At 38.2% G+C, this 23,380-nt stretch overlaps 1 long non-coding RNA gene across 1 annotated transcript in view; it reads left to right on the forward strand.

Moving 5' to 3' along the window:
* Nucleotides 1-23,380, forward strand: part of LOC141092017 (uncharacterized) — a 1,925,499-nt gene that overhangs the window by 624,296 nt on the left and 1,277,823 nt on the right. The window contains exon 3 of the long non-coding RNA XR_012232651.1: nucleotides 775-810. This is a non-coding gene — a long non-coding RNA (uncharacterized lncRNA). The remainder of the gene's footprint in view (nucleotides 1-774; nucleotides 811-23,380) is intronic.

Raw genomic sequence — 23,380 nt, forward strand, 5'->3', positions numbered from 1 at the left:
TCACGAAAAAAAAACATTCTCAGAATCAGTGGGATACATTGAAGCATTCCGAAGCTATAACCTCATAAATTGACAGTGGTCAGTATTGTGGGCAGCATGGTGGCTCAGTGGCTAGCACTGCAGCGCTGGGGTCCTAGGTTCAAATCCCACTAAGGACAACATCTGCAAGGAGTTTGTATGTTATCCCCATGTTTGCGTGGGTTTCCTCCGGGCACTCTGGTTTCCTATCACATTCCAAAAACATACTGATAGGGAATTTAGATTTTGAGCCCCGTTGGGGACAGCGATAATGTGTGCAAACTGTAAAGCGCTGCGGAATATGTTAGCGCTATATAAAGATTATTATTGTAAAAAATATATTGGTCATTAAGTACCAAATTGGCTCTGTCACTAAGGGGTTAAATAGAAAGCGTAAGAAAGCTTTTCAAGCACAATGCTGCAATAGTAATTACAATAGTGCAAATAATTTTTTTACAATTATGTCTCGTTTTTGCAGTGCTGGATCATTTTTAAATGGAATGATCAGCCAAAATGAAGAGTGTTATTTTTATGGAACTAATTTGACATCATAACAAAATATTGTTTTTATTCTGAAAACTCAGAAGCTCTCAAGTTTCATGGATAAAATGCAAAGTAAAGGATCTTTCACCACAAAGATTGTCATGCAGTTCTAATTGTAAAATGCATAAATGACATGTAAGGCCATACTTTTTTCTTTCATATTGGTGTTTCGTTACACTTTAATTATTTTTTATGCATTTATTTTTGTTACAGGAAATATTTTTGGGGTGAATCAAGAATTACAAAATTGTGAGTATTTATACCATCTAGTCTTTTTGTATGGTAACATGTTATGATTGTACTGCTTTTATAAATGTTATGTAGGGTTGAAGGAAAGAGTCTGCTCTGCTTTCACGCATCGCGCCACTCTTGCATGTGGGTTCTGTATGGTCATGCAGCTCAAGAATGTAAACTTTTTTGGGACAGGCTCCTTTCCCGAATAACAGCCGCTATAATAGGGTACAATTAAAGGATAGCCATTTGCACGGCTAGAATAAGTAAGACCAATAAACGGTGGGTACACCGCTGCAAACAGTTTTTATCATGCTCATGTAAAATAAATATCAGACAACTTTTCAAAGTTAAATGTAAAAATCTGACTATTTTTGTTCTAAAGTTATTCAGCTGAATTGTATGAATAATCTGCTATGAAAAAAACTGAAAACCTATTAAGTAGCTGCATATACAATTTTTGATCTGTTTCCCATAATGTCAGATTTTAGACTGAGCTAAGTTAAGGTTTCGCTGTCACTTTAATGGTATTGTTTTAAAAACAAGACGTGTGCTTTTTGACAAGGTTGAGTTGTTCAGCAGAGATTCAAACTGGTCTTTCTAAATTGCTTATAGTTGACATATTTTAATATGCTTCACTATGAGTATGATATTGTGGTTATTAGCATACATTTAGAGTAATATTTTAAATGTAGAGTAAAGGCATTGAATAGTACATTTTAGCATTTTATCTGATTTTATGTATTTTCCTGTTATGACATTCAAATAATTCTATATGATCTCTATGTTGTGCTTTATATAAATGATGTAAAATTCTTTATATTGATGTGTTTACATGGTTCTTATTCTTGGAAGGGTTTATACAATTTAGAGTGTTTATGTTTATGAAATGTCACACCTTTATTCAGAACTGCATTTGTGAAGTAAAATACTGGTGTTGTATAGGGGAGTGAGGCTCACAATTTCTGCTCTTGTTCATCTCAAAATTGTTTGATGGAGTAGAAACTAGAGCACTGTGAGGGGGTAGTCAAGCTCTTCCTTTCTAAAGTCATTCATTTATGGCTTTAGGACCTTGCTTTGTGCACTGAAGTACAATCATGCTAGAACAGAAAGCTGTTCCAACAAAGTTGGAAGTGTAAATTTGTCAAAATGTCTTGGCATGCTGAAACATTAAAGAGAACTGACAGCATAATTTGCCTTTAGAAGCCATTAAAAGTGCTTTTCAGATATTGTAGTATTATTCCTAAATAGTACTGCAGTGTGATTAAAGCAGATGGTTAATTTTCTTTTGTTTTCTGTGAGTGCATTTAATGGACTATTTTTGGATTGTTGTAAATTTGTTCAAAATATATCTGTGTGAATGACATTCTAGCATTCTAGGGTCGAGATGATGTCCCTCTTCTCCTTTCTGCTGCACTTGATGCTCTCTTGGTATTTGCCAAACCAACAGTTGTCCTTCAGACTGTCAGAGAATGACTTGTGATTGGACAGGACATGTTTCCACTTCTCTAGAGTCCAGTGACAATAGTGTGTAAATCTGTTTGACCAAATGAATACCTAGGAGGGAAGAAATTTCGTGAACGGACTTGCTGCAATAGTGACATCCTATAGGGTAAGAAGGGAGTCACAGAATTGATTCCCACGTGAGTAATCACCGCACTTAACACTGATTTATACTATCTCCATTAACCTCTTATCATGGATAACAATTTCTGAATGAGTGAACATCTTGATCTGGCTTGGCATTAGACTGTTTCTGTTTTTATGCTATGACTAAGGACATACAGTTGTGCTCAAAAGTTTACATACCCCGGAAGAATATGAATGATAACACCAAAACTTTTTCTCCACTCATGGTAGGTGGTTGGGTGAAGCCATTTATTGTCAAACTACTGTGTTTTCTCTTTTAAAATCATAATGACAACCCAAAACATCCAAATGACCCTGATCAAAAGTTCACATACCCTGATGATTTTGGCCTGATAACATGCACAGAAGTTCACACAAATGGGTTTTAATGACTACTAAAGGTAACATCCTCAGCTGTGACCTGTGCCAAATGCCAGGCATGATTGTTTCAAGATGCACATAAAGGAGGCACTTGAACAAAAATATTACACCATATATTATTGTTATACCGTTACTAAACAGATAATTATTATGCATTGAATTTGACTTTGGAGATAAGTTAAATTATGAATTTTTGCATTACATGAATATTACTTCTGTTATATATTTATCATGATCTAATTATCTATTTATCTATACAAGCCATACTTTTTGCTGTGATATTAGCTTTCACTTCCTTATCTTATTATCCACGTTATTGACCTCATCAAAAATCTTTCTATTTTAGATGCTAATAAAGATTAGCTCATTATATAAACTTTTAGATTATATTTGTTACTCCATTTTTTTGCTCTTTTATATGTTTGTATATTGCCGTGGGAGTATTTTGCACAGTTAATTATATATATGCTAGAACAGAAAGCTATATATAGAAGAACACTCTAATAAGTTATGTTCCTGGCTAAGAAATATATATTATTCTATATTTTTTCAAAATTAATCCTAATACCATCATCAAATTCAGTGAGCTCTGTAGATGGGATTCTTTCACTAATATTTGCTAAAGCATGTAGCATGGCCAGGTGCTGGATTGCATACACTACAACTGTAGAATTGGGTCTGATTTAAAAACTTGAATTCAATGAAAACAAACTGTGTCCAAATACTTGTGTCCATATAGTGTTTCTGTAATGGCACTTAATAGCAGATATTAGCATTCAATCTGTTTTTTTTTCATGTCTTTTTTATGAAGTTCAGATTATTGTATATGATCTCTATGCTGTTTTATATGCATTATATATGATTCTTTGTATTGATGTGTTGACATGGTGCTTATTCTTGGAAAACTTTTTACAATATTTTGGAGTTTGCATGTAGCATAATTTGCATATATTTTTAACATCACACTAGTATAATATTAGGTTGCAGGTCTTAGGGCCAATATTTGGACTAATATCACCAGTTATTAGGAATTTATCTATTTTATATGTGCAGTTCAGTATTTTGTTTCTTATACTATTAAATACATATATGCAACGTATGTATGTGTGTATATATATATATATATATATATATATATATATATATATAGGTATATATATATATATATACACACATATATTTTATATCCATCTATATGTGCATCTGAGAGTTTATAATCAAATAATATATAGTACATAGAGATGGAAATATATAACCACTGGATACAGCTATAATAACATTATAACCAAAGGTACTATAAGCTCTAACAAGCAGTGGTTACTTCTTTCATAGCTTTTTTTATTTTAAACAATATTATTTGTATATTGCCTAATTTTGTATGCATTTAGGAATTTATAAAAATCCATCAAGTGTATAAAAAGAAACTCATATGCAAATTGCCTCTTTAGAGAAAAAGAGGACTTGAACTCTATAGCACCACCTGTTGGTAATAGCGATCCTACAAGTCACAACCAACCCTTTAATGAGTCTTGTAACATGACTTAGGATAAAAGCCAAATCAGAATCTCAATTTGCAGACACGGTGTTTTGAGCTATTGGCTCTCGTCAGTGCAAAGTATGAGAACTGATTTGGCTAGGTGAGAGGCTCTGGACTGAGGTCTAAGGGGTTTCTCCTTGTGGAGAGTGACATGCCAGCTCTGGCTTGTAAAGGTAAGGAGGCTTGTTTGCCGTGCAATGCTCCTCTGGGAAAATAATATGCAAATTGCCTCTTCAGAGAAAAAGAGGACTTGAAGCGCCACCTGTTGGTAGTAGCGATCCTACAAGTCACAATCAACCCTTTAATGAGTCTTGTAATATGACAGGATAAAAGCCAAATCAGAATCTCAATTTGCAGCCAAATCAGTTCTCATACTTTGCACTGATGAGAGCCAATAGCTTAAAACACCATGTCTGCAAATTGAGATTTTGATTTGGCTTTTATCCTAAGTCATATTACAAGACTCGTTAAAGGGTTGATTGTGACTTTTAGGATCGCTACTACCAACAGGTGGCGTTATAGAGTTCAAGTCCTCTTTTTCTCTGAAGAGGCAATTTGCATATTATTTTCCCAGAAGAGCATTGCACGGCGCATAAGCCTCCTTACCTTGACAAGCCAGAGCTGGCATGTCACTCTCCACAAGAAGATACCTTACCCCTAAAAAGAAACTCGGCACTCAACTTAAAGTGATCAAAATGAAGACATTAATTATGCTCACAACGTAGTAACAGAAATGTTTCAGTCCTAATGCAGGACCTTCTTCAGTCACTACAAAGTAATTTCAAAATAATAAAAAAATAAAATAAAATAATTAAATAAAGTATATACAATTATAATGGTCAATAGACTTTTTAAGGTATAGCTAGAAACTGCTGACAATCAAGGAAATTAGTATAGATAGAAACCGTTGGTTCAACTCTATATCTGTGGTGCACAGGTAGGATCCCAATCTGTAAATTTATATATATAAACTTGGCACACACATGTGGATTCCAATGCAAATAGTGGTTTTAATAAGGTACAGTACATACAGTGATGTTTCGGTCTGTATGACCTTCATCAATATACCCTAAAATGCACTGTGGATTCTCAATATAAGTGCAGTGATGTCCTGGATAACATAGGAGACAGCTTGGAGCTGTTTTGCGTCCTTAAGTGCGCAGAACAGGTACCAGCATAGACGCGGCATCCGCCGTTAGACCAAGGACTAACGGTGGATGCCGCGTCTATGCTGGTACCTGCACTGCGCACTTCAGGATGCAAAACAGCTCCAAGCTGTCTCCTATGTTATCCAGGACATCACTGCCCTTATATTGAGAATCCACAGTGCATTTTAGGGTACAATGATGAAGGTCATACAGACCGAAACGTCACTGTATGTTCGGTACCTTATTAAAACCACTATTTGCATTGGAATCCACATGTGTGTGCCAAGTTTATATATATAAAATCAAGGAAATTAGACCAGGATCCAAAGGAAGATGTTAGAAAATGGAAGAAAGTCTATTGGGATAGTGGAGTGGACGTGAAGGTGAACGTATCTGTTAATTGTTACTCAGGGATATAGGTGGACCCATAGAATCACTTGAAATTGTAATATATCTGCAAATAGGAGAGTAAAAAACCTCATGGAGGGAGTGGTAACATATAATTTTTTTCCAGTTTTTCAGTATGCGATATGGTAAAACCAATGGTGTTGATCAAAAGAGCAAAAAATAGAAACGCAAAAACAGAAATACGCCTGGTTGTTAAGCAGTAAATACAATTTAATAACAAAGCAAAAAACACATTTTCTGGAGACAAAAAAATAAATATCTCCATCAGTTTTACTATTTCTCATCTTTAAATTTAACAGGTGCTTATAATTTGCTATGCTAGCTTTGACAGTTTTCCTTTTGCCATTAATAAAGAATGACGAATCCCCTATTAGCCATTGAGAAACATGTTCTGTTTGTTAAAGAATTTAGCAAATAAAAATATTTTCCTGTTTGCCAACAGGATCTATAATAGCAAAAACAGATGTAAAATTCTATAGTTCAATAACTGTTCATTTCAAAATGTTTTGCAAAATTTGTGTGCATGATACAAATTTTTAAGTTATTGGATTTTTTTAATTGTTTGTTGGTTTGTTTTTTAACATAAATATATGTCAGGAAAAAAAATAATTAGATACCAACATAAATTAGTGTATATATCTTAAATATAGAAAGAAAAATACATTTCTGGAATCTTGTCAAAATGTTTTATTATTTTATTACTGAAAATTAATATTTTAAAATTAATTAATTAATAATTAATATTTTAAGTAATAACAAAATTCCTTTGTGTTCACCATTATGCACAGAGTTTTGTGTGTCTATTATTATCTGCTAATACAGGCAATAATCTATGTATCAATTTTGGCATAAATATATTGAATAATATAATGATTAGGCTAAATGTTTTATGCAAAATGGACAATTCAGAGTCTTGCCAAGAGTGTTGCCAAGAGTCCTGCCAAGTTATTGCTTTATGGCTAAATTACATATATTGTATATATAATTATGCTAATTTATTTTCATTCCCTAGGCAGAATTTGTACAAAAACAATTTTTGAAGAGAACACAAGTGATAAGACAAACACGTTTATTATTTTGAATATGTTTAAGATTAAATTATTATGCATTACAGAATGACACCATGATAAAAAAACCATTGTACTAAAGAAAATAATACAATGTTCCTGCTTAAAAGGGCACACACTAGAAATGAGCAAATAAATCTAAGAAAGATTGACTTTTATTTTTTCCGAGCATGAAGTTACATTATTTTTTTGCTGCTTCAGAATGGAAGCAGGTCCACTTGGAGCATAAATTATCCTGAAATGGTTTCCTGTTGATATATTGCACTTGCAAAGCCTGTAAGGTATTACGGCAGAAAACACCCTCTAGAAGTGACCCCATTTTTGGAAACTCTACCCCTCAATACATTTAGAAAGTGTTGTAGTTACTATTTTGACCCCAAAAATGTCTTTATGAAATAACTGTGTGGCAGAAGGCAAAAAATGATCATTTCTACAAATTAGGACTTCTTTCAATGTTAACTGTGTGTTATAAGTGACATATTAACGTTATTCTGTGGGTCACTGATAAAAATATCAAACTAATATATATTTTTTTGTTTCCCTGTGTTCACAATAAAATACTAAAAAGAATATTTTTGTGTTTCCATATTCAGATACACAATCTTTTTTTCTGTTGATGGAGCTATTTTAAGGCTTATTTTTTGAAGGTTGATTTGAAGTTATTATTAATAACATCTTGAGGAATAATTGACATTTTGATCACTTATTATTCGATCTTTTGGTAGACATTGTCACATAAAAATGCAATTCTGACATTTATTGTTTGTTTTTACATCAGATATATTACGTGATGTGATAAATAGTTATATCTTTGTTAAACACTAGAGATGTGCGAACCTGAACAGTAAAGTTCGCGTCCGTACCAAAAACCTCCTTTTTTGGGCCCGGACATCGAACACCGGGTGTGCATGACAGCATGAAAACACTGCTTCTGATCTGTGGTAAAATTATCACAGCCACTCAGACAGCCACGGTTCCCATGCTGTTAAATAAAAGCATGAGCCCGCAGCTATGAAAGATCTAACGCCTATTTACACTGAATGTTGTGAGTTCATTTTCTGGTCTACCAGTTGTGAGTTCTCCTTCCAGGCTCCCTCTGGTTGTGACAGGAGGTAGTGAGGCTGATTTAATCAGTGGAGATCTACCACCTGATAAGGAGGATGACAATTGGACCTCGGGAATCTCGGACTGGATTTAGGACAGCCGACGCCTTATTCTGGTGCTGGTGATTCCTTCTGGCTTGTCAGGTCTTGGTTCACAACTCTGTTCCAGTCAGCTCAAGCTAAGTTTTTCAGCTAATGTTCACACTTGATTTTGTTGATCTATTCAGTTTTTTGTGGTCAGCCAGCCCTGGCTGGGGCTGTGCTGAATTTCCACTCTTATTTTTCTGTATTTGCCAATTTGCTTTTTGTCCCTTATTAGATTGGCCTCTTTTTGCTCTGTCTCAGAATGTTTCAGAGTGCTGATATAGTGGGAGAAGTCTAGTGACTTCAGGGTTAATTTTGTTATCAGAAGTGTTGGAGATTATTTTATAGGGTTTTTGGCAGATTGCAGACAGTGTCTTTCCTTTCCTATCCTTTCTAGTTAGTTTGGGCCCCTTCATTTGCTCAGCCTATTTTCCTGCCTGTGTTTGTGTTTTCATCTTGTTTCACCGTCAATACATGTGTGGGGGCTGTCTTTCCTTTGGGGTCTGCTCTGGGGCAGTTGTTTTTCCCCTTCTCTTGCTTAGGGCTTATTTAGTCCTCCGGCTGTGACGAAGCATCTAGGTTCATCGTAGGAACGCTCCACGGCTGCTGTTAGTTGTGTGGTTAGGATCTGGGATCTGCAGTCTGCATAGTTACCGACCTCTCCGGTTTTCTGTGACTTAGCTTGTTTTGTTTTTTCCTCCTCGGTGACCCATTCATAACAGAATCGCCAGCCATACCGCAGATTCAAGGGTACTCAAAAGCAGGAGAAAGTTGTTAAAAAAGAAGAAAAAAAGAAGAAAAAAAAGTGTCAGAATTTTTTTTTTTTATGTATTTTTTCCTTTTTTTTTCTGGGGCCGTAGGATGATTTTTTTTCCTAATGGAGATTAAGCAATTGTCTGATCGTGTGGAGAAACTTGCTGCTAAAGTGCAGGGAATTTCCACCTACCTCATTCAGTCACATGCTGCTGAACCCAAGATCCCTACTCCTGATGTGTTTTCTGGGGATTGGTCTAAATTTCTGAATTTTAAGAGTAATTGTAAATTATTTCTTGCCTTGAAGCCTAACTCATCAGGGAGCTCTGTGCAGCAGGTTAAAATTGTCATCTCCTTGCTGCGTGGCGATCCCCAGGATTGGGCTTTTTCTCTGACACCTGAAAATCCTATTCTGACTAATGTGGATGCATTTTTTCAAGCCTTGGGGTTGTTGTATGATGAACCTAATGCTGTTGATCAAGCTGAGAGAACCCTGTTGGCATTAAACCAGGGTCAGGATTCTGCAGAGTTATACTGTCAAAAATTCCAAAAGTGGGCGGTCCTTACTCCATGGAATGATAGTGCATTGGCAGCTCTCTTTCGGAAGGGTTTATCAGAGACCGTAAAAGATGTTATGGTGGGATTTCCAGTTCCCTCTTGTCTGGATGATTCTATGTCTTCCCTTAAGAAAGCGTGGTCTCTTCACGCGAAACGCGCGTCGGGCTTTTCCTCACCTGGCCCTGGGGTCATCCCGCTCCTGCCTATGCCTGGGTAAGATATCGTGTCACTGATGCTGCTTTTAGGCTATCGGTATTTACTTGTATTCTATGGTGTCTCCCTGGGCATTATTTAATAACATGTCGGTGTACAATTGCACGTGCTGTCTATTTCTTTATATATACACCGCATGTATATTCTATTTCATAAGGCATGGTGGAGTGGGTACTACCATGGGTGAGCTGTTTCTACCCTGTGGTGCTGTCATTTTATTTATTATATTTTTTTTATATGATGTTACCTTATATATTTCAATAAAGATTGTAAGATTTTTTATCTTATTCACCTGTTGACTCAGATTCTCTCTTGCATGCAATTTTGTTGGAGTGGGTGTCTCTTCTCTTAGGGGGAGCACAATTTATCTCCCTTTTCTCATGACACGTATGATGTCACTGAGGCATTTGTATCTCATGATTCTATGTCATTAGCCATTCAAGTTGATCGGCGTTTACGTGAACGTAAAACTACACGGGAGGCGCTGCCACCTTTTGAACAAACGTCTGAACCTATGCAATGTGATGGGGTTTTGTCTAGGGCGCAACGTCAGGAGTTTAGAAGGCGCACTAAGCTGTGTTTTTTCTGTGGTGACGCCTCTCATACTATTTCTGTCTGCCCTAAACGAGAGAAACGTTTTGCACACATATTTGCTGTGGGCAGTGTACAAACTAAGTTCCTTTTGGCAATTACTCTGATCTGCTCCTTATCCACGTTTTCCACTAAGGCTTTTGTGGATTCAGGAGCAGCGTTGAATCTGATGGATTTGGACTTTGCTAAACATTGTGGTTTTTCTATGACGCCTCTGCGGACGCCTATTCCTTTGAGGGGTATTGATGCTACTCCTTTGGCGGAGAATAAACCTCAGTTTTGGACCCAGGTGATAATGCGAGTTGCCCCAGACCACCAAGAAAATTGTAAATTTTTGGTGCTGCATAATTTGCATGATACTATTGTTCTGGGTTTTCCCTGGTTGCAAACTCATAAACCAGTTTTGGATTGGAAATCTGGGACTGTGGTGAGTTGGGGTTGTCAGTGTGTTCTTAGGGACGCTCCTGTTTTCTCCACCTCTCTTCAGTCTCATGATATTCCTGATTATCTGGCTGATTTTTCTGATGTATTTAGTGAGAGAAAGTCTGCGTCTTTGCCTCCTCATTGGAGTAATGACTGTTATCTGGGTGATTTGTGATAGATTTTCGAAGATGTTCCATCTTGTACCACTCCCAAAGTTGCCATCTTCCGCTGAGCTGGTACCCTTGTTTTTACAACAGGTGGTTCAGTTACATGGGATTTCTGAGAACATTGTGTCTGACAGAGGAGTCCAGTTTGTTTCCAGATTCTGGAAAGCCTTTTGTTCCAATCTGGGGATTCAGTTATCCTTCTCCTCCGCGTTTCATCCCCAGACCAATGGACAGACTGAGAGAACAAACCAGACCTTGGAGTCTTATTTAAGATGTTTTATATCTGCTGATCAGGATGATTGGGTCTCATTTTTGCTCTTGGCCGAATTCACGCTGAACAATAGAGCTAGTTCTGCCACTTTGATGTCACCCTTTTTCTGTAATTTTGGGTTTCGTCCTCGATTCTCTTCAGGGCAAGTGGAATCTTTGTCCTGCCCAGGTGTGGACACTGTGGATGAGAGAGTGCAGCAGATATGGGACCAAGTGGTGGATAAGTTGTCACTCTCTCAGGAAAAGGCCATCGGTCCCCGGTTTAAAGTGGGTGATATGGTTTGGTTGTCGTCTAAGAATATTCCTATGAAGGTTGCATCTCCAAAATTTAAGCCAAGATTTATTGGTCCTTATAAGATTTTGGAGATTCTTAATCCTGTTTTTTTCGATTGGCTCTTCCAGTTACGTTCAAGATCCATAACGTATTTCACAAATCTCTGTTGAAGAGGTTTGTTGAGCCAGTGGTTCCTATGGCAGCACCTCCTGACCCTGTGTTGATTGAAGGAAATGTGGAATATGAGGTAGAGAAAATATTGGATTCTCATTTGGTTAGACGGAGACTGCAGTATTTGGTCAAATGGAAGGGTTATGGCCAGGAGGATAATTCTTGGGTCTCTGCCTCTGATATTCATGCCAATAGATTGGCTCATGCTTTTCACCGGGCCCATCCTGATTGGCCTATTGGCGTGGATGAGGGTTTGGTGACCCCTCCTCAAGAGGGGTACTGATGTGACTTCATTTTCTGGTCTACCAGTTGTGAGTTCTCCTTCCGGGTTCCCTCTGGTGGTGACAGGAGGTAGTGAGGCTGATTTAATCAGTGGAGATCTGCCACCTGATAAGGAGGATGACGATTGGACCTCGGGAATCTCGGACTGGTTTTAGGACAGCCGACGCCCTATTCTGGTGCTGGTGATTCCTTCTGGCTTGTCAGGTCTTGGTTCTCACCTCTGTTCCAGTCAGCTCAAGCTAAGTTTTTCTGCTAATGTTCACACTTGATTTTGTTGGTCTATTCAGTTTTTTGTGGTCAGCCAGTCCCGGCTGGGGCTGTGCTGAATTTCCACTCTTATTTATCTGTATTTGCCAATTTGCTTTTTGTCCCTTATTAGATTGGCCTCTTTTTGCTCTGTCTCAGAATGTTTCAGAGTGCTGACATAGTGGGAGAAGTCTAGTGACTTCAGGGTTAATTTTGTTATCAGAAGTGTTGGACATTATTTTTGTAGGGTTTTTGGCAGATTGCAGACAGTGTCTTTCCTTTCCTATCCTTTCTAGTTAGTTTGGGCCCCTTCATTTGCTCAGCCTATTTTCCTGCCTGTGTTTGTGTTTTCATCTTGTTTCACCGTCAATACATGTGTGGGGGCTGTGTTTCCTTTGGGGTCTGCTCTTGGGGCAGTTGGTTTTCCCCTTTTCTTGCTTTGGGCTTATTTAGTCCTCTGGCTGTGATGAAGCCTCTACAGTAGGATCATCGTAGGAACGCTCCATGGCTGCTGCTAGTTGTGTGGTTAGGATCAGGGATGTGCAGTCTGCATAGTTACCAACCTCTCTGGTTTTCTGTGATTTAGCTTGTTTTGTTTTTTCCTCCTCAGTGACCCATTCATAACAACTGAATCCCTCATCTCCTATAATAAAACAAAAATTAAAATACAATATCCCTCACCTTTCCATCGTTCTGTCTCATCCCATAATCCATGTCTAGGGATAAACAGTTTTCAACATGGATGGTGCCAAGATGCAACCATCCAGGCTGAGAACCACTGATTAATGAGCTTCTGTGAGCACAGTAGTCCAATCAAGTAGCACCAAGGCCTGGAGGTAAACTTTATATCTTTTGACAGCATAGGAACCGAGGCTATCTGAGCAGCGGTGATGATTTTACCATCGATCAGAAGTGGTGTTTGCCACCCTGTTCTGGAACCTGAAACTGGACTTTTTGCAATTGTTTGACCTAACCTTCCAGATTCGAACTTCCAGGTGTCCGTCCATCTCTATTAAAGACACAATCATACATGCAGTATTTAATCGTTTTTGCTTTTCTTCTTCCCAGAGCCATAACTTTTTTATTTTTTGGTTAAAATGGCCATATGAGGGCTTCTTTTTTTGTGAGACAAGTTATACTTTTGAATGAGATGATTGGTTTTAACATATTGTGTACTGTAAGACATGAAAAAATTCCAAGTGCTAATAGATTGCAAGAAAGAGCAATTCTATAGTTTTTTTTACAATGTTCACTAAATGCCTGCCATTGTGATTCTACAGGTCATTACGAGTTCATACCCACTAAACATGTCTAGGTTCTTTTTTATTTAAGTGGCTAAAAAAATCCATACCTTGTTAAAAAAAAAATAGGCACCATTTTCCGAGACCTGAAGTGTCTCCATTTTTTGTGAAATGAAGCTGAAATTTTTATTGATACTATTTTGGTGTAGATATGATCTTTTGATCGACCGTTATTGCATTTTATTGCAATGTAATGGCGACCAAAAAAATGTAATTCTCGCCTTTTGACTTTTTCCCTCGCTATGCCGTTTACCGATCGGGTTAATTCTTTTTTTTATATTGATAGATCGGGCAATTCTGAAAGCGGCAATACCAAATTTGTGTATGTTTGTTTTTTATTGTTTTATTTTGAATGGGACGAATGGGGGGGGTGATTTGAACTTTTATATTTTTTCTATTTTTTCACATTTTTAAAAACTTCTTTTAACTTTTTGCATGCTTCAATAGTGTACATGGGAGACTAGAAGCTGCAGTTGTCTGATCGCCTCTACTACATATATGCAATGATCAGATTGCCTGTGTGTAGCAGAAATGCTCACTTGCTATGAGCGCCGACCACCAGGTGGCTCGCATAGCAATCCAGCTATGTCAACAATAGAGGTCTGCTAAAAAACCTCTGGTTTTTATGCCAAACCATCAGTGACCTGTGATCATGTGACGGGGTAAACGATGAGTGGGATATTCGATGCACTTACCGGAAGCACAAGTTGAGTGCTGCTGTCAGAGATGACAGCTGCAGTTATCAGGTGCGGGTGGATCACGATTACACCCACAGCTGTTAGAGGCATATGTAAGCTGACATGTGTCAGGAAAGATGTGGGCTCAGTGCTGGAGCCCACATCAAAGGGAGGGTTCAGATTTGACCACTCTATTACGCTCAATGTCGGAAAGGAGTTAAAAAAAGTTTTTATTTTTTTGCATAGCCATATACAAAAAGTCATTCCTTTTTTATTTTTAGGCAATGTATGATGGCTTGTTTTTGCATAACTAACTGAATGTTACCATAACTTTTGGGCCCCTTAAAGGCTATCTGTCACCTCATTTTTGGCCTATGAGATACAGCCACCACCATCAGGGGCTTATCTACAGCAATCTGTAATGCGGTAGATAAGCCCCCAATGTAACCTGAAAGAGAAGAAAACCGATTTAGCTAATACTCTCCGGGGGGGGGCGCGGTCCGGTGCGGTGGGTGTCACAGTCCAGACCTCTCTGACCTTTAAAGATAAAGTACGCCTGTGCAGGAGCTGCGGCAGAAGTAAGAAGGAGGACGTCATCACTAGAAGATGAGAGGCGCCGGACCAGACCCCTGGGTGAGTATAATCTAACTTGTTTTTCTTATCTTTCAGGTTACATCGGGGGCTTATTTACAGCATTACAGAATGCTGTAGATAAGCCCCTGATGGAGGTGGCCGCATCTCATAGGCCAAAAATGAGGTGGCAGATTCCCTTTAAATTTTGATCACTTTTTCCTAAACTTTGGTTGAAGGTTAAAGTGATTAAAAATATTAAAAAATGTATGGCTCTGACTGTGGCATCTTATTAACAAGATAGTTTTACAGTTTAAATCCTTACAATGCAGCAATATCAAATATATGTTTGCTTTTCAAATAATGAAAGACTTTATGGATAAAAAACATTTTTTTAATTTTTTATATTTGATTAATTTTTTATTTTTCTAAGTATTTTTTATACTGTGCTTGTATGATGTAAACCTAATAATACTTTTAATTATAAAGCATAAACATAATCAGCAGCACTTTACAACTGACATAGAGGCAAGAGGTAGTGTATTCCATACAAGATAAGACAGTTAAACAGCTACATGAGGATGGAGGGACCAACTCTCAAGTTAACAATCTACAAGGCCTAGTATCATGAAGTGCATGCAGATAATTCAAATAATTTCCCTACTGTCTTGCTTCAGCCTTACAGCTCTCTTTTAGATCCCCCTATTATTTGTTACACTGAATGAAGTCGGGGGGGGATGCATTTTAACAAGTTGTATTGAAGCCTGCATCACAGGTACAGCAATAATCCAAGGCTCATTTTGAATCTAAGACTCTCACTGAATCAATTCTGTAGTTGTGAACAAGCCCAAAATATCAAGTTATAAGAGAAGTTTGGGCTTGAAAGGTCTACACATGTACCCCTGATATTTTAAGTTGCTTTAGGTTGTGACTTTAAAATGAGTGGTGGTAACTGCTGTAGCTGTGAAAAAGAGATATGGTTATTAGTAACTAGGTGGTATCTTTCACATCTTTGGTTATTGAGTTGCCATACTGCAAGGACCTTTGAGTACTGTCCTCAGCAGGGCAAAGGTAAAATGGGTATTACAGAGAGCTACAAAACATTGTACTGTCTCTGCTCTCATAAACTACAAAGATGAAATGCCCAGTGCAGTTCTATTATATTTATAATAGAATCATAGAATCATAGAATCATAGAATCATAGAGTTGGAAGGGACCTCCTGGGCCATCTGGTCCAACCCCCTGCTCAAAGCAGGATTCGCTAAATCATCCCAGTCAGATGTCTGTCCAGCCTCTGTTTGAAGACTTCCATTGAAGGAGAACTCACCACTTCTCGTGGCAGCCTGTTCCACTCATTGATCACTCTAACTGTCAAAAAGTTTTTTCTAATATCTAATCTGTGTCTCCTCCCATTCAGTTTCATCCCATTGCTTCTAGTCTTTCCTTGTGCAAATGAGAATAAAGTTGATCCTTCTACAATGTGACAGCCCTTTAGATATTTGTAGACAGCTATTAAGTCTCCTCTCAGTCTTCTCTTTTGCAAACTAAACATTCCCAAATCCTGCAACCTTTCCTCATAAGACAGGGTTTGCAGACCGGTCACCATTCTGGTCGCTCTTTTCTGAACTTGCTCCAGTTTGTTGATGTCTTTTTTAAAATGTGGTGCCCAAAACTGGACACAATATTCCAGATGAGGTCTGACCAAAGAGGAGTAGAGGGAAATAATGACTTCACGTGATCTAGACTGTATGCTTCTGTTAATACATCCTAGAATTGCATTTGCCTTTTTTGCTGCTGCATCACACTGTTGACTCATATTCAGTCTGTGATCTATTAGTATACCCAAGTCTTTTTCACATGTGCTGTCACTTAGCCCTATTCCTCCCATTCTATATATGCTTTTTCCATTTTTATTGCCCAGATGTAGTACTTTGCATTTCTCCCTGTTAAAAACCATTCTGTTAGTTGCTGCCCACATCTCCAGTTTATTTAAATCTTTTTGAATCCTCTCTCTCTCTTTTCTAGTATTAGCTATCCCTCCTAGCTTTGTGTCATCAGCAAATTTAATCAGTTTACCCTCAATTCCTTCATCTAAATCGTTGATAAAGATGTTGAACAATACAGGGCCCAGGACAGAGCCCTGTGGTACCCCACTTGAGACATTCTTCCAACTGGATGTGCAGCCATTTACGACCACTCTTTGGGTCCGATCACTAAGCCAGTTATGAATCCACCTAGCAGTTGCCTTGTCCATTCCATACTTAATCATTTTTTCAATAAGGATTGTATGAGAGACTTTGTCAAATGCTTTGCTGAAGTCAAGATATACTATATCTACAGCATTTCCTTGATCCACCCAATCAGTGATACCGTCATAGAAGGAAATTAAGTTAGTCTGACATGACTTATTAGTTACAAACCCATGCTGACTCTGTTTAATCACTTCCTTCTTATCCAGGTATTGACATACATGTTGTTTAATAATTTGTTCAAAGATCTTTCCTGGTATAGAAGTCAGACTCACTGGCCTATAGTTACCTGGGTCCACCTTCTTCCCCTTTTTGAAGATAGGAACAACATTTGCTCTTCTCCAGTCTTCTGGCACTTCTCCTGTTCTCCAAGAATTTTCAAAGATTATAGAGAGGGGTTCAAAAATTTCTTCTGCTATCTCCTTCAGTACTCTGGGGTGTAATTCATCTGGACCTGGAGACTTGAATTCATTTAGGCTAGCTAAGTGTTTCCTCACTATCTTTCTGTTTATAGATATCCTGGATTCTTCTATTCCCTTAATAGGACAGTGAATAACAGTTGATGTTACATTTCCTTTCTGAGAGAAAACAGATGCAAAATAGGAATTTAAAAGTTCAGCCTTCTCAACATCCTGTCTTACCATTTCATCATTTTCATCCTGTAAAAATCCTATAGCATCTTTGACTTTTCTTTTACTTTTGACATATCCCCAAAATCCTTTATTATTGCTTTTGACATCTTTTGCAAGCCTCAATTCATTTTCAGCTTTAGCTAATCTGATTTGTGCCCTGCAGGTTCTGCAGACAGCATTATATTATTAATTATTAATACTTGCAATTCAGTGTGACAGAAGCTGCTCTTCACTGCTCGCTCTTTCTTGTCTGGAATGTTTCTTCATACAGCAGTGTGACCATCTAGATCAGTGTTTCTCAACTCCAGTCCTCAAGACCCACCAACAGGTCATGTTTTCAGGATTTCCTTAGTATTGCACAGGTGATGGAATTAATGCTTGAGCAGGTGTTAAAATCACCTGTGCTATACTAAGGATATCCTGAAAACCTGACCTGTTGATGGGTCTTTTGGACTGGAGTTGAGAAACACTGATCTAGATGATCCAGAGGCATCATGGGAGAAAGTTATGTAGTCAAATGAGACCATAAAATAACTTTTTGGTACCAACTCCACTCGCAGTGTTTGTAGGAAGGATGAGTCCCAATGGTGAAGCATGGAGGGGGAAACATCGTACATTGGGTGTGCTTTTTTGCACAGGGGACAGGACAACTGCATCATATTGAAGGGAGGATGGATGGGGTTATATATCGCAGAATTTTTGCCAACAATCTCCTTCCCTCAGTAAGAGCGTTGAAGATAGGTTCCGGTTGTGTCTTCCAGCATAACAATGACCCGAAACACACAGCCAGGGCAGTTAAGGACTGGCTCCGTAAAAGGCTTTTCAAGGTCCTGGAGTGGCCTAGCCAGTCTCCAGACCTGAACCTAAAAGATAATCTTTGGAAGGAGCTGAAACTCAATGTTTCCCAATGACAAACCCAATATCTAAAGCAGGGTTCCCCAACTCCAGTCATGTTTTCAGGATTTCCTTAGTATTGCTCAGGTGATAATTGTATCACCTGTGCAATACAAAGGAAATCCTGAAAACATGATCTGTTGGTGGGTCTTGAGGACTGGCATTGGGGAACACTGATCTAAAGGATCTGGAGAAGATTTGTTTGGAGCAGTGGGCCATAATCCCTGCTACATTGTGTGCAAACTTGGTCAAGAGCTACAGGAAATGTTAACCTCTACAATTGCAAGCGAAAGTGAAAGTGTATGAAATATTAAGTTCTGTTTTTGTATTGTATTAAATACTTATTTCATGCCATAAAATACAAATTAATTATGTAGAAATTATACCATGTGATTTTTTTTATTTTTTTTTAAGATTCTGTCTCTCACAATTGAAATATACCTATGTTAAAAATTACAAATCTCTCCATTTTTTGTAGGTGGGAAAACTTGAAAAATTGGCAGTGTATCAAATACTTACTTTCCCCACTGTAGCTGTGATGCCAAAGATAGCATAACAGTTGTAACTTTTCTTGTGCTGAATGTGAAATAGGGGCTACATATCAGTTAAGCATTACTTCCTACGTAGTGGTGAGTGAGCGTGGTCAGATAAGGTTTCCTCCCAGCATGCTCGAATGCTAATAGAGCATCTTCAGTGTGCTCTAAAACTATGTTTGAATTGCAGTGGATGCATGTATCGCGGCAGTTTGACGGCCACATCACATGTAGGGATTGCCTAACAAACAGGCAATCCCTGCATGTGTTGTGGCTGTCAAACAGTTAGAGACTGCTATCATACCACAATAATAAGGGGACATTTTTATATCCATACTATCATGCAAAATACTTGTACCCCCAGTGGTTCTAAGTTTTGATAATTTGAACTGTAAAAGACCTGGGTATTTTGCAGAATACTGACAGACAGTACCTTGCCTAGATTATATAATTAGTTGCTATTCTCATGTTTGTGCAAATACAAATAGAGTGTGCCAAATGTATTAATAGAGTCATAAATGAAGACAACTTAGCATTAGATTAAATAGGACAAATTCATGACAATGATTCATGCTGAATAATACCTATTTATACCCTTTTGTGTAGCAAAGTAACACCCACATGTTGATCAAAGAATAAAATTGTGAAAAACGTTTCAGAAATGTTGTATGTGACCTGCTAAATTAAAGCTAGAATTGTGGCACATTTTGATAAGTCTATGCTTCAGTCACCAAAAAATATTTGCATCCAAGCTTTAAAGCATGAATGCATCTTTTATTTATTTTATATTATTTTACGGTCTTTTATAGCATCATTAATTTCTCAGTGCTTTACATACATAATCTCTGTGCCCATTAAAGCTCACAATATAAATTCCCTATCAATATTTATTTGAAGTATGGGAGGAAACTGTGGCAAACATGAGGAGACTATACAAACTCTTCCCACAGTGGTGAGCCATACCTCTACCCCTGATGAAGCCACAATTCCTGTGGTGATACACATGGGGTCCATTCATCCCTGTCTGTTTGTCCTTACAGGTTACCTTCATTAGCATTATATTTAAGTTATTATTAGTGTTGAGCGATACCTTCCGATATCGGGAAATATTGGATCGGATTGGATCAGACCGATATCCCAAAAATATCGGGTATCACCGATTCCGATACCGGAAACCCATGCAAGTCAAAGGGGCACAAATATCGGAATGAAAATAAACCCTTTCTCTACTTGCACATCCAGTTCGGGAGGGGGGAAGAGTGTGGGCGGTGCGTGGGTGGACACTGTGCGTGTCTCTGTGTGCGGGAGGGGTCTGTACGGGCCTGCTGGGGGTCTGTGCGGGTCTGCCGGGGTCTGTGCGGGCCTGCCGGGGGTCTGTGCGGGCTGCCGGGGGTCTGTGCGGGCCTGCCAGGGGTCTGTGCGGGCCTGCCGGGGGTCTGTACAGGCCTGCCGGGGGGTCTGTGTGGGCCTGCCGGGGGTTGTGTGTGTGTACAGGCATCGTCCGATGGGACTACAAGTCCCATCGGGCTATGCCTGCTACAAGGACAGTGATTGACACATTAGCCAATGATGGAACTGTATTAGTCCCATCATCCGGCTAATGTGTTGAATGTAAAAAAAACATACATACTACATACATGCTACATATATACAACATTCATACAACATACATACATACTACATATTTCATATATAATACATTCATACAACATACATACATACTACATATAAACTACATTCATACAACATACATACATACTACATACATACTACATTCATACAACATACATACTACATATATACCACATTCATGCAACATACATACATACTACATACATACTTCATATATACTACATTCATACAAAATACATACATACTACATACATACTACATATATACTACATTCATACAACATACATACATACTACTTTTATACTACATTCATACAACATACATACATACTACATACTACATACATACTACATATATACTACATTCATACAATATACAGACATACATACTACATACATACTACATATATACAACATACATACATACTACATACATACTTCATATATACTACATTCATACAACATACATACTACATACATACTACATATACAACATACATACTACATACAGTCATGGCCAAAAGTATTGACACCCCTGCAATTCTGTCAGATAATACTCAGTTTCTTCCTGAAAATGATTGCAAACACAAATTCTTTGGTATTATTATCTTCATTTAATTTGTCTTAAATGAAAAAACACAAAAAGAATTGTCCTAAAGCCAAATTGGATATAATTCCACACCAAACATAAAAAGAGGGTGAACAAAAGTATTGGCACTGTGCGAAAAATCATGTGATGCTTCTCTAATTTGTGTAATTAACAGCACCTGTAACTTACCTGTGGCACCTAACAGGTGTTGGCAATAACTAAATCACACTTGCAGCCAGTTGACATGGATTAAAGTTGACTCAACCTCTGTCCTGTGTCCTTGTGTGCACCACATTGAGCATGGAGAAAAGAAAGAAGACCAAAGAACTGTCTGAGGACTTGAGAAACCAAATTGTGAGGAAGCATGAGCAATCTCAAGGCTACAAGTCCATCTCCAAAGACCTGAATGTTCCTGTGTCTACCGTGCGCAGTGTCATCAAGAAGTTTAAAGCCCATGGCACTGTGGCTAACCTCCCTAGATGTGGCCAGAAAAGAAAAATTGACAAGAGATTTCAACGAAAGATTGTGCGGATGTTGGATAAAGAACCTCCACTAACATCCAAACAAGTTCAAGCTGCCCAGCAGTCCGAGGGTACAATGGTGTCAACCCGTACTATCCGTCGGCATCTGAATGAAAAGGGACTGTATGGTAGGAGACCCAGGAAGACTCCACTTCTTACTCCAAGACATAAAAAAGCCAGGCTGGAGTTTGCCAAAACTTACCTGAAAAAGCCTAAAACATTTTGGAAGAATGTTCTTTGGTCAGATGAGACAAAAGTAGAGCTTTTTGGGCAAAAGCATCAACATAGAGTTTACAGGAGAAAAAAGAGGCATTCAAAGAAAAGTACACGGTCCCTACAGTCAAACATGGCAGAGGTTCCCTGATGTTTTGGGGTTGCTTTGCTGCCTCTGGCACTGGACTGCTTGACCGTGTGCATGGCATTATGAAGTCAGAAGACTACCAACAAATTTTGCAGCATAATTTAGGGCCCAGTGTGAGAAAGCTGGGTCTACCTCAGAGGTCATGGGTCTTCCAGCAGGACAATAACCCAAAACACACTTCAAAAAGCACTAGAAAATGGTTTGAGAGAAAGCACTGGAGACTTCTAAGGTGGCCAGCAATGAGTCCAGACCTGAATCCCATAGAACACCTATGGAGAGATCTAAAAATGGCAGTTTGGAGAAGGCACCCTTCAAATATCAGGGACCTGGAGTAGTTTGCCAAAGAAGAATGGTCTAAAATTCCAGTAGAGCATTGTAAGAAACTCATTGATGGTTACCGGAAGCGGTTGGTCGCAGTTATTTTGGCTAAAGGTTGTGCAACCAAGTATTAGGCTGAGGGTGCCAATACTTTTGTCCGGCCAATTTTTGGAGTTTTGTGTGAAATGATCAATGTTTTGCTTTTTGCTTCATTCTCTTTTGTGTTTTTTCATTTAAGACAAATTAAATGAAGATAATAATACCAAAGAATTTGTGTTTGCAATCATTTTCAGGAAGAAACTGAATATTATCTGACAGAATTGCAGGGGTGTCAATACTTTTGGCCATGACTGTACATACTTCATATATACTACATTCATTCAACATACATACTACATACATACTACATATATACTACATTCATACAACATACATACATAGTACATACTACATGCATACTACAGACATACAACATACATAAAACATGCTACAGACATACAATATGCATACTACATACATACTACATACAATACATTCATACATTCATACAGTACATACAAATAGACATACAGTACATATAACAGAGAGTACATACTCACCATCACTTGTCACTTTGATCCCCAAAGCCAGTGTCATCTGTAAAAAATATTAAAATAGCAAACAACCATTATACTCCCTGATCCGCAGAAATCCACGAGTGTCCCACGACGATCTCCCGTGGAGAACAGCAGCATTAGCTGATGCGACCGCTCTCTAGGGGCACCAGGAATACAATGACGGGAGGTAGGTATCCTTCTGCACTGTATTCCTCCACCACTGTAAAAAAAATAGTCCCTAGTCTCACTTTTGGCATTGCTGTATGAGAAAGTTCCCATGCAGCTTTTGCCATAAAGTGAGACCAGTGAACTATAGTAACCTCTCAGTGATGCACTGCAGGAGATCATCGTGGGACACTCGTGGATTTCTGCTGATCAGGGAGTATATTGGTTGTTTGTTATTTTAATAT

Source organism: Dendrobates tinctorius, unplaced genomic scaffold (genome assembly GCF_039654945.1).
Source record: "Dendrobates tinctorius isolate UK_male_01 unplaced genomic scaffold, ASM3965494v1 ptg000008l, whole genome shotgun sequence".
Classification (NCBI taxonomy): domain Eukaryota; kingdom Metazoa; phylum Chordata; class Amphibia; order Anura; family Dendrobatidae; genus Dendrobates; species Dendrobates tinctorius.